General features: G+C 42.5%; 1 long non-coding RNA gene across 1 annotated transcript in view; it reads left to right on the forward strand.

The window, feature by feature from the left end:
- The first annotated feature begins 1,436 nt into the window (after positions 1-1,436).
- LOC139036481 (uncharacterized) overlaps positions 1,437-13,409 on the forward strand; it is a 42,413-nt gene continuing 30,440 nt past the window's right edge. The window contains exon 1 of the long non-coding RNA XR_011489245.1: positions 1,437-1,716. This is a non-coding gene — a long non-coding RNA (uncharacterized lncRNA). The remainder of the gene's footprint in view (positions 1,717-13,409) is intronic.

Genomic DNA, 13,409 nt, shown 5'->3' on the forward strand with positions numbered 1-13,409 from the left:
CACTATCTACCCAGAGATGGAGTCAGACTCCAGATCCCTGTTCTCAGATATTTCATAAATATTTCTCCTTCTCTTTACTCAATTCCCTTCCTTTTATGGGCTTTGCTGGTGATTCAGATGGTAAAGAGTCTGCCTGAAATGCAGGAGACCTGGGTCTCAACCCTACTATACATGTGATCTCTCCACCAAGTCAGGCTGAGAAGTTAACTTGCAAACTAAATTCCGGCTTCTCCATTTTGGCCATTGAATAAAGTTGTGCTGTTCCAGTCTCAGCATCAGTTTCGTAACTGGCTATGCAAATTTGGGCAGAAAAAGAACCACCCTGGCCAAGACAAGGGGTCTCCACCCAGCCTAGGACCCTGGTGAGAGTCCAGGCACCAATTTGTTAACAGTCGGAATGGCAGACACACAATACAGTCAAGCATATTGGGCTTTCCACGTGGCGCTAGTGGTAAAGAACCCTACCGCCAATGCAGGAGACATAAGACACTCAGGTTCGATCCCTGGATTGGGATGGTCCCTAGAGGAGGAAATGGCGACCTGCTCTAGTTTTCTTGCTTTGAAGTGGCTTAGCATGCATGCCTATACTCCCAGGGATGACCTACAAACTGGAAAAGAATTACATTGCAGAGCTTCTCCTGCACAGGAAAATAAGACCTCAGAGGATCCGGCCTTGAAGGCCAGCGGGGCTTACTTTCAAGAAAGCCAGAGAGCTGTGGGAAATAGACTCCACTCCTAAAGCAGTGTTAGTCGCTCAGTCGTGTCCGACTCTTTGCAACCCCATGTACCGTGGCCCGCCAGGCTCCTCTGTCCATGGGATTCTCCAGGCAAGAATACTGGAATGGATTGCCATTCCTTTCTCCAGAGGATCTTTCCGACCCGGGATCGAACCTGGGTCTTCTTCATTGCAGGCAGATTCTTTATCGTCTGAGCTACAGGGAAGATCCATTCTTAAAGGGCGCACACAATATCTCATCCCCTCTGGGACCCAGGGCAGAAGCAGTAATCCGACTGGAGCCCGGGTCAGACCTACCTGCTGGTCTCAGAGCATCTCTAGGAGAGGCAGAAGGAAACGCAGCTCACTCTGGAGACACAGACGCTGGTAGCCTTCTTTGGCACACATGCTGGCAAGCCTGCCAGCATATGGATTCCTTCCTCTAGCTTATTAGCTGCGGACCGAGCCCTGCCCCAGCCCAGCATCCTGTAGGCACCAGTGATGGGACTCCTCAGGATAGAACACGGCCACTCCTCACAGTCAGACTGCCTTAAGACCCCCAGAGACAGTGCCACGGCCACCAGACGGCCCAAGAGCTGCTCGGCCGGCTGGTGGTCTGGACCGGTCCCAGAATCCCCTGCGCCTGGCCCCGCCCCCCAGGAGCCACTCTGGCCTCCCACCAGCCTGCCCGCAGGGGCGGCCGCCGGATGCGGTGACGTCACCGCCCCACAGCCTGCGGGCCCGCCTGCCCTCCTGCAGGTCAGACCCCACCAGCTGAACCACACAAGCTTCGGGACATCCTGGACTTCCTACCCGACCGTGTCAGGGGCGGCCCCACTTCACCAGCATTCTAATCCCGGCTCTGGGATCCCGGGCCCTGCAGCCAGTAAGACCAAACAGAGATGAGGAATACAATAACTGAAATGAAAAATGCACCAGAGCCCCGGAACCCAGAAACACCCTGATAGGAGCAGTGGAAACAGAGATTCAGAGTGCCTGTGGTATGTTTATATTTAAACATGTAGAAATTGTAATATTGTACACAAATGCGTTCAAAGGGCATGATTCCCAGAATTGTGCCGCCTGGATATGTCCACAGAGTATGAGGTGTCAAGACCAGGGCTTCCTCGCCTACCAGCTGTGTGACCTTGAGTAAGTTACTTAACCCCTCTGAGCCTCAGATTCTTTTTCTATTGAATGAGAATGGTAATGCTATAGTGGGCCGCTGTTATTTTCATCCATTCCTTTGGGGATTCATGTCTTCCCCAAGTCATGTATCAGCTTATAGTAATCACTCAGTAAATGATCATTTTTATTGATTATTATTACACTGGTTTCCCTGGTAGCTCAGATGGTAAAGAATCCACCTGCAATGCAGGAGACCTGGGTTTGATCCCTGGGTCAGGAAGATCCCCTGGAGAAGGGAATGACAACCGACTCCAATATTCTTGCCTGGAGAATTCCATGGATAGAGGAACCCAGCAGGCTGCAGTCCATGGGGTTGAAAAGAGTAGGACACAACTGAGTGAATAAGCACACATACATTATACTGGTAGTGGTCCATATGTATGTCTCTGCAAAAAAGGAAAATCCATAAATCACAACAAATATAGTCACTGACATATTCTCATCAGTGCTGTCTCTATTCTACACCATGTGGATCCTGACCTGGAGGGTCTGTGAAAGGAAACACCCCTTACATTGTCACATGGTACGTCCAGAAGCCCTGCAGCAAACCAATTCTGTTTTTTCTTTCTGAGCATCGAGGTGTTCTTTTTGTCCTTTGTTTTCATCAAGCATTTCAGGAACCATCTTGGAGTTCTCTCTAACTAGTAGCCCCTGTTGTGAGAGTGATTGTATCACGCTTAATGGCATGTCTGACTTGGGAGACTATGGGGATAATGTGGGTGGTGGTCACAGTTTAGCCAAAGTCTATATAAATTTCAATTACTACCTGCAGCTATTCCCTTACACATAACCCGGTCCTGAGCCAGACACCACTGCTTTCCTTTGCCATAAACCATGTAGGCACAACCTATAATCTTCCCCCATCTTCCTCATTCCTTGTTTTTATTTTCATTCTTCTCTTCCTATGACCACAGTATTCAAAATTCAAATGCCGCCTTGCGAATCCTATGACTTGAACTGTGAGTAAAGACATCTTTATCTTATATCAAGATTGGGTCCTCCTCTTCCTGCTCATGCAAAAATCACAGTCGAAAACACAGGCATGAAATACATACCTGAGACATTTGGAAGCCCTCTACACCTAGGATTCAGAATTTTTAAAAATCACTAATATTTCTTTTCTTTTTTTTTTTCAAAAGAGCACTTGCTGCTTGTTTATGAGAAAAGAGCTTCGTTAACTATGGGCCCACATAAGTGCAGTGGACAGCTCGCTTGAGGATGAACAGAAGAGCTCATTTATAGGTTGCTTCTACTTTCCCAAATAGATTTCATTTTCCAGTTGTCTCATCCTCTGCTGTCTTACTCTATAGCAGCTAATTTCTGTAATGGTTCTGTTGCCATGGATTTAAAAAAAAAAGTGTTAAAATGCTGCAGCAGAAGCTCTGTGTGAGGGGAGCCACTGGCTTCAATTGCTTTGGTTGCAGCCAACCTCTCCTCTTCTTCTGCGAGTCACCTTTAGGCAGCAAAGGGACACTGAGTTTACCTGGCAGTCTCTAATGAGTGAGAAAGGACATATTTTCCACCTGGGAGAAATCAATCACAACTGCTAGAGGTGACTCTGAGCACAGTTATCCTACAAATTTCCAGAAACTACCTGCACAGCAGTTGGGCTGCAAGTGCATTTTTACTTTTTCAATGTGCCATAAATTATATCTATAAAACATCTAACAAATCTCCTTGATCAAAATAGCCATGGTTTTGTGCACTCCAAAAATAATTTCTTTTCTCTTGGCCAGAACTTTAAAGGTTAAAAATTATGGTCTCCAGGTAGGATGAGAATCCTTGCTGGCCATTTCCGAGGCAGGAGACCTTGGGCAAGTCACTTAGGAGTTCTGTACCTCAGTTTCCACATACATAGAAAGGGGTTCTTAACACTGTCTAGCTCCAACATTTTGGGGATCATCACTATTATTTGGATCATGTAAGTGAGATAAGTATTAAAAATAAATATAATTGTGTCTGATGTATAGAGGCAGTATAAATTTTTCAAAAATCACCCTTTTGAAAACTTTACAATTGATCTTTAAGGAGAATGAAGATCTCACAATTATTCTATATTATTGATTACAGCAGCAAGATTGCTAAGCCTATTTATTATGAGTATTAGCTGCTATTTTTACTGTTAGTATTAGTATTCTCATTTTGTTTCTACACATTATTGATGTATCCCTTCCGCAAGTAGACTCAGCATCCATAACCTCTTTTGCTGTTTTGCCTAAAAATTTTCATTCCCTCTTTATTTATGCTTTTGGGTTTTCATTTACAGCATGCACAGTCAAATCTTTTCAGAGGTAGCAGCCATACTTAACTTACAGAACTCTAAATATCATTTTAGGGACTTCTCTGGCAGTCCAGTGATTAAGACTCCACATTCCCAATGCAAGGGGAACAGGTTCGATCTCTTGAGTCAAAGATCTAAGATCCTACATGCCTGCAGTGTAGCCAAAAACAAAAACAAAAATATGTATATTTTAAATTTTCAAATTTATATTTTGAAGAATTGCATACGGAGTAGTATCATGATCTCTCCCTCAAATCCAAGTGTCATACTTGAAGTGCCATCTTTGCCTACTTGTTTCATGTACTCCTTTTTGCATTCTTTTCCTTGATTTTGATTGTAGTGATAGTTTAATATTTCCAAGCAAATCTCATAAATCATGTCCTCATGCACCTATATACATTAGGGCATTTCTGACTATGCATAACCACACTATCATCAGCTATACAAACAAAATTAATGTCACCTAATACCCAGACCAAAATCAAATATCCTGATTTGGCTCAGAAATGACATTTTGTAGTTGCTTTGGTCAAACCAAGATCCAAACAAAGTCTACACCTTCTATGTAAGTGTTGTATTTTTTAAGACACAACAATGTACTTAAGAGACATAACCCTATCTCTTTTTCAAATCAATAAAACCTGACCTTAATTCTCCTTAAAGACCTATTAAAAAGTTTAAAAGGAGGTGATTTTTAACAAGTTCCTACTATGTAGCATGGGCTTCCTTGTGGCTCCTCGGTAAAGAATCCGCCTGCCAATGCTGAAGACGTGGGTTCGATCCCTGGGTGGGGAAGATTTCCCTGGGTAAGGAAATGGCAGCACACTCCAGTATTCTTGCCTGGGAAATCCCATGCACAGAGGAGCCTGCTGGACTATAGTTCATGGGGTCGTAAGAGCCAAACACAATTTATCCACTGAACAACAGCAACAACTATATAGCTGTTACATGGCATCCTGGGTGGGACGAGAGTTTGGAAGAGAATGGTTGCATGTAAATGTATGACTTGGTTCCTTTGCTGTCCACCTGAAACTATCACAACACTGTTAATCAGCTATACTCCAATAGAAAATAAAAAGTAACAAAAAGAAAAGTTTTAATACAAGGAAGTGATCTTTTTTTTCTTTTTATTACTAAGCACTGAGAATGAATCCTTAATTGGATTATTCTCTTCAAACAAAAAACAAAAAGGAGGAGGGTGGGGAGGCAGAAAGCCAGAGGAAGGACGTCCTCTCACTTCTGTTTTCTCCCCATTATTTTTATAGCTTTTCATCCTTCTGTTTTTACTTTCCCCCACCCAGACACTTTGGTGTTTTTTGTGTTTTTTTTTCCTTTTTGCATTAGGAGTGATCAAGCAGCATAAACACATTACCAAGGGCAAAATGCAAAACACTGTCACCCACATAACTAAAAAAAATAAGGAATCGTTTTACTAGACCACCTTTATTTTACTTCCTGAAAAGTTAGTCCACAACATTATTATCTATCCTCCATATCCTTGCTGTCACCTTAAATCATCATGGACAGAAGGAAAGATACAGGAAGCAAAGTCCTGACTTCTGGGCAAAGATGGAAGAATTTAACTTTTACATACTTCTACTGTCTTCTAAAATCATTCTAACAGTAACAGTATAGGGATTTTTAATACAGTAAAAGCAGTGCTTTCTTGGTATATATTGGCAAAATATAAACATTTATGCTTTTCTGGGACTTCCCTATAGCAGTCCAGTGATTGATTCCATGCTTCCAATGCAGGGAGTGAGGGTTCAACCTCTGGCCGGAGAACTAAGATTCCCCCATCCTATGTGGTGCAACCAAACATTTAAAATGTTTCTAATTAAAAAAAAAAAAAATTAGCCCTTTTAAAAATGTTTTTTCTCGAAGTATATGTTGTTGATTTACAACATTGCATCAGTTTCTGCTGTCCAGAAGAGTGAATCAGTTAATACATGTACATATACCCTCCTTTTCAGATTATTTTCCCATATAGATCATTACAGAATATTGAGTAGAGTTCCCTGTGCTATATAGTAGGTCTTTATTAGCTAACAATTTTATATAGAGTATTGTGTCTATAGGGACTTCCCCAGGGGCTCATCAGGTAAAGAATCTGTCTGCAATGCGGGAGACACAGGAGATTCAAGTTCGATCCCTGAGTCAGGAAGATGCCCTGGAGAAGGAAATGGCAACCCCCTCCAGTGTTCTTGCCTGGAACATCCCATAAGCAGAGGAACGTGGCAGGTTACAGTCCAAAGGATCACAAAGAATCGGACACAACTGAGCGACTAAGCACTTACACACAGTGTATGTATGTCAAACCCAACCTCCCAGTGTATTCTTTGAGTCAGATGTATACAGAACCCCAACACATCTCTATAGACCCTGGTTTGAAAACCTTGGGCTAAACTCTGTGATGGGGCTTCCTTCTTATCCCTGAGAAGATGGTGGATGTAGTAGTAGCAAGAACTGGTAGCCTAGGAATCACTAGATCCAGAGGCCAGTCCCAGCTCTGCCCCTCACTGGCTGCAAGATATTAAGCCAGACTTTTCTCCTCTCACAACCAACCGCAACTTCACCTCATGAGAAAGGAGGGGGCAGGTGCCATATATGATCTCTCACATCCCTTCCAGTTTTGAGAGTATTTGCGTCTAGTCCCAATGCCAAAATTCTTAGGCAAAATCAAATGAAATCCTAATCTAAGATCCTATTGAACCAACAGACATGACCCAGTTCACCCAAAGGGTTTAAATAGATATATCAACGCTTAAAAGCAGAGGGGAAAAAAAGAGAGAAAACGAAGCATGAATACTGTGAAAACTGGAAAGCAGATCGTTAAGTGACAAATGATTTAGCACCCTGAAAAAACTAAGTCCTACACTGACAGTGAAGAAAGCCAAGAAGCATCTAGGTTTACAGCAGAGAAGCCCCCAGAGGCTCAGGAACTGGTGGCCCCAGACACTGGAAGAGGAGATGAAACAGGGGTAGTGGGGAGGCAGGGAGGGAGAATAAAAGAGAGTCCAAAGTCTGTCCGAGAAACAATCAGATCTTCATTTCCCTTGCCAGCTATAAACTGTCAAGCTACTGCCTCATCCCCACAAAAGATTTCATTTTTGCAAGGAAAATGGCAAGGGGCTTGGGACTCGGGGGGGCACCAAGGAATAATTGAAAGCAAAGGAAAACAGAGAAATTAGCATAGGCATACTGGAGACTGAGACCACCACTCTTCCTTCTCCTGGATTTGCAAGACCTTGACAACCAGACACCTCCCTCAAGTGGAATTTGACAGTCTTTTCTACAGAATGTGACCAGCCCAAGAGCAAAGACCTATGCAGAGGTTTCCCACTAAACAGCCAGCCTACTGTGAAGTGCAGTCCATGTGTAGGTACCACACGCAGCTTTTTAGCCATCCATGGGAGCTGACCCTCAAGTATCAACAAGTATCCAAGGAAACCCTCTAATATGAAAGAGTTATATAACTGCATAATTAGAGGGAAATGTCCAGAGGACCCCCCTCACTTCTGACACCAATTTAAAATTTGGGGGTTCCCAGGACCACCCTTAGGGTTTTTTAATTTGCTAGAAGGACTCACAGAACTTACTAAAAGCTGTTATACTCACACAGTTATGGTTGATTTACTACAGCTAAAGGATATAAATTAAAACCAGCCAAGAGAGGAAGTGCATGGGACAGGGTCCAAACACAGGGTTTCCTCATTGTCCTTTCCCCATGGCATCCAGGGATGATGTGTGGCAATGGTAGAATACTGCCAACCAGGAAAACTCACCCTGTCTTCCAGAGCTTTGACATGATCCACAGCACCTGCTCTAAATCCTGTTGGCGTGGCTCAAAGTCCCCATCCAAACAAAAACACCCCCATCAATGTGTCATTCCACGAGCTCAGAGGTTACCTCCCAGAAGCCTAAGGCAAGGGCCAGAAATTTTTAGGGCAAAATTAAATTCTTTGCTATACAGGCCACTCCTTGGTTTTGGGTCAAGCCTTTTTTTTATAGAAAAACAATGAGTACCTAGCATTCCCATGATATATCCCTGAACAAACCCTTTTCATTTTATTGTGCCCAACTCTTTCGGGCACTACCTTCCCCCATTAGAATGTTTTGTTGTTGTAGTAATTTTTTGACCACACTGCATGTGGGATCTCAATTCCCCAACCAGGAATCAAACCTGTGCCCCCTGCAGTGGAAGCACAGAGTCTTAACCATGGGACATCCAGGAAAGTCCCAGAATATTTCTTCATTACTCAAAACATTTGGAGTATTTCAGATTTCAAGATTATTTTATGTCCTTCAATCATATAGGCAGTTTCAGTTGAAGCCTGATAGCAAGGCTAGTAATCTCTCAAAGGGAAATTTTATCCTCCCAACTCCCAGTGGTCACTGCTGGGTTGTGGTCACTGGCTGGGTTGTGGTCACTGGTCACCATAAGCCTCAGTCTGAACTTCACACAAGGCTATCATATAGAGAATGTATCTGAGCCAGCTCTCAAGCTTCTAACAGGGCACTAATTAAAGTAACAGTCTTTTTCATTCACCAGTTGTTCTATATTGTTTCAAATTAACATCCTGTGTAGGCTTGGGCAATCTTGTTGGTTGCCACCGTTGAACATGTCAAATCAATATTGGCTGAAGGGCAGATTTACATGACTTTTGTTTTACAATACTAAGTAGGAGAAGTGTTCTTCAGCCAGACACAATATTTATCCCCATAATACACTCAGGTAAAGGAGACAGAAATTGTTTCTATTCCACGTGAACTCTGTTCAGTCATTCCAGCTTTCATCCAAATTTTCACCTTGATCCTGTCAACCACTGCATTCCCACATCCTCCCAATCTCAGTGTGCCCTGTTAGGACTTTACAGACAGATTTTGGAATCACCATGCATTGGGCTCCCGTGTCCAGGAATCCTAGGAAAGTTTCTTCTCTACCTCTGATAATTCTACCCACTCTTGTGCACTTGGCTTTGAGTCCTCAGACAGGAGTCAAGCCAAGAGACCTAGGCCCCTTTTGAATCCTCATCTCTGGGTGTTTGGAGATCAGATTTCTGTTTGTCATCGTTATCTTTTGGCTTTCTAAATGTCTCCAAACTAGAATAGATAGAGCAGACTTGTTTAGAACCTCTCAGGGTTGGGGGACCTGAAGGAGCTCTTCATGCATATGACCCACTCAAGTTCCAAGAGTGCTACCTTAAGACCTTTGTTTTGCATGAAAAGATGCTCAATATCACTATCAGAGAAATGCAAATCAAAACCACAATGAGGTACCATTATACGCCAGTCAGGATGGCTGCTATCCAAAAGTCTACAAGCAATAAATGCTGGAGAGGGTGTGGAGAAAAGGGAACCCTCTTACACTGTTGGTGGGAATGCAAATTAGTACAGCCACTACAGAGAACAGTGTGGAGATTCCTTAAAAAGCTGGAAATAGATCTGCCATATGACCCAGCAATCCCACTTCTGGGCATACACACCGAGGAAACCAGATCTGAAAGAGACACATGCACCCCAATGTTCATCGCAGCACTGTTTATAATAGCCAGGACATGGAAGCAACCTAGATGCCCATCAGCAGACGAATGGATGAGGAAGCTGTGGTACATATACACCATGGAATATTACTCAGCCATTAAAAAGAATTCATTTGAATCAGTTCTAATGAGATGGATGAAACTGGAATCCATTATACAGAGCGAAGTAAGCCAGAAAGATAAAGACCATTACAGTATACTAACACATATATATGGAATTTAGAAAGATGGTAACGATACCCCTATATGCAAAACAGAAAAAGAGACTCAGATGTATAGAACAGACTTGTGGACTCTGGGAGAAGGTGAGGGTGGGATGTTTCAAGAGAACAGAATCGAAACATGTATATTATCTAGGGTGAAACAGATCACCAGCCCAGGTTGGGTGCATGAGACAAGTGCTCGGGCCTGGTGCACTGGGAAGACCCAGAGGGATCGGGTGGAGAGGGAGGTGGGAGGGGGGACCGGGATGGGGAATACATGTAAATCCATGGCTAATTCATTTCAATGTATGACAAAAACCACTGCAATGATGTAAAGTAATTAGCCTCCAACTAATAAAAATAAATGAAAAAAAAATAAATGAAAAAAAAAAAAGACCTTTGTTTTGACCCTATCAGTGTCCACTTTCTTCATCCCATTTCTTTTTTTTTTTTTTTTTTTTTTTTTCTTCATCCCATTTCTTAATCGCCATTTAGAGATTTCTGTCCTGCTGGAGTGAGTTCTTTACTCTCTGCTCTCTCTTTTCACATTTTATAACCTTCTTCACTATCTGTTTTCTCAATGTAACTTTTCTTCTGGTAATGCCCCAGAGGCAAGCAGCTGTAGCTCAGAATCCAAGCTTGGCCCTGAGTCAGGACCTACCCCAATATTCTCCTTTACTTCATTTTAGCTGTTTCAGATAATAATAACCAAGAGATTGTATAGTTAGCTTGTTTCTTATTATTTTGCATTTCCATATGTGTCCAGTCACATGTATGGATGTGAGAATTGGACTATAAAGAAAGGTGAATGCCAAAGAACTGATGTTAGAGAAGACTCTTAAGAGTACCTTGGACAGCAAGGAGATCCAGCCAGTCCACCCTAAAGGAAATCAGCTCATTGGAAGGACTGATGCTGAAGCTGAAACTCCATTACTTTGGCCTGATGTGAAGAACTGACTCATTGGAAAAGACCCTGATGCTGGGAAAGACAGAAGGCAGGAGGAGAAGGGGACAACAGAGGATGAGATGGTTGGATGGCACCATTGACTCAATGGACATGAATCTGAGTAAACTCCGGGAGTTGGTGATGGACAGGGAAGCCTGTGTGTGCAGTCCATGGGATTGCGAAGAGTTGGACAAGACTGAGCAACTGAACTGAAATCTCCTGATGTGTCCAGTGAGTCTGCTCCTTGGAGTCGGATTCATCATTTCTAAATTCCATTGTTAACTTTTACCTCCAGTAACTGATAATACCAGTGTTGCTATTCCATACCATGAGTGACCCTGTAGCCACCCAGGAATCAAAGGCTCATCATCCTGCACCCTCTCATCCTTCTTTGTCCCAAACAAAAGCTTTCATTTTATTTTAATTTATGGCTGTGCTGGGTCTTTGTTGCTGTGGGCGGGCAGTTGCAGTGAGAAGGGGGCTACTCTTTGTTGCAGAGCATGGGCTATAGGGCACGCGTGCTTCAGTAGTTGAGACTCTCAGACTCATTAGCTGTGGCACACAGGCTTAGTTACTCTTTGTCGTGTGGAATCTTCTTGGACCAGAGATTGAAACCATGTGCCCTGCACCTACCCACTTATCCAGGGAAGTCCAAACCAGAGCTTTCAGTTCTGTGAGTACTTTTAGAGAATTATCAAACCTAAGGATAGTCTTAGGAACCCTTGAATTTGCAATTGGTATCAGAAGTGGGGGTGGTCTTGTGCACTATTCACTTTAACTTTACAGACACCAAAGCAACAAACAGAAAGACAGCAACTTGGAGGAGGAAAAAAAAAAAAACTATGTAGGGAGAAGAAAATTTTAAAAAAGAAAACAAAACAAAAATCCTTAGAGAGATAAAATAATTACCACAAAACAAGACTAGAGTATTTTAAAAAGATGAAATATCAGGGAAAAGAAAGTTTTTAGAAGTTATAAATATGTTATCAGAAGCTAAAACTCAATGGAAGAGTTGAAAACTAACATTGAGGAAATTTCTCAGAAAGATGAGCAAAAGCTATAGAAGGTGACAGAAGGGAAAGAACTGGTTCCCAAAAAACTGGACAATTGATTCATAAAAGTATGCTAATATGTGCTTGAGCATTTTAAAGAAGAATTTAAAGAGAACAAATGGAACCCACAAGTAGACAAATGAGAGAAAGCCCAATAGAAAGATTGGCTAAATTGTTGAGTACTCCATGACCACTGAAATTATGATCATTAAAAATTGACATGAAAATATATGAAATTGTATTTACTTAAAAATTTTCCTAACAAAAATTGGGGTTATGTTAAATATGATGATGTTGTATAAAATAGATTTTATCTATGGCTACACACATTGTCAGGCTTCCTTAGTGGCTCAGTGGTAAAAACTCCACCTGCCAATGCAGGAGATACAGGTTCAATCCCTGGGTCAGGAATATACCCTGGAGAAGGAAATGGCAACCCACTCCAGTATTCTTGCCTGAGAACTCCCATGGGCAGAGGAGCCTGGTGGGATAAATCCGTGGGGTCAAAAGAGCTGGACACAACTTAGCAACTAAACAACAACAAATGTACATTGTCATTTTTTAAAGACAAAAAATAAACAGCAAAGAACTAACACCAGTGTTTTTATCTTCAGGCAGTAGGAATGCAAGTGATGTTTTTGTTTGTTTTTTCTGTATTTTCCAAATTTCCTATGCTAAACCCCTTACTTTTATAAATAGAAGTTTAAAGAATGTTCCTTTAAAAAATATGGTATACGGAAGAGCTTCTTCCTTTCTTCTCTTCACTTGTCATCTCCTGGAGCAAACAACCCACATTCAAGTTACCAGTGCCCCTGTCTCACATCTCTTCTAATCATCCTTTTCACATCGCCTGTGAAATCACCCTTTTCACATCTCCAACCTCACATCCTATTGGCTATCATCTCATCTCCTCAGTGTCTGATTTCCCATTTTTAATCCCTTATATAAACAAGTTAAAGCCCTTTAAAGGGACTCTGACATAGTTCTTCTGCTTTTCACTCAATGCTTCACAAATAATAGGAATGAGGGAATTCCCTGGAGATCCAGTGGTTAGGACTCAACACTTTCACTGCCATGGCCCCCAGGTTCAGTTTCTGGTCAGGAAACTAAGATCCCACAATCCATGCAGTGTGGTGTTGTTCTGTCCCTAAGTCATGTCTGACTCTTTATAACCCCATGGGCTGCAACATGACAGGCTTCCCTGTCCTTTACCATCTCCCAGAGTTTGTGCAAACTCATCTCCATTGAGTTGATGATGCCATCCAACCATCTCATCTTTTGTTACCCCCTTCTCCTGCCCTCAATCTTTCCCAGCATCAGGGTATTTTCCAATGAGTCGGCTCTTCGCATCAAGTGGCCAAAGTATTGGAACTTCTGCAACAGTCCTTCAAATGAATATTCAGGGTTGATTTCCTCTAGGATTAACTGATTCAATCTCCTTGAAGTTCAGGGGACTCTCAAGAGTCTTCTCCAGCACCACA

The sequence above is a fragment of the Odocoileus virginianus genome, chromosome 9 (genome assembly GCF_023699985.2).
Source record: "Odocoileus virginianus isolate 20LAN1187 ecotype Illinois chromosome 9, Ovbor_1.2, whole genome shotgun sequence".
NCBI classification, from domain to species: Eukaryota; Metazoa; Chordata; class Mammalia; order Artiodactyla; family Cervidae; genus Odocoileus; species Odocoileus virginianus.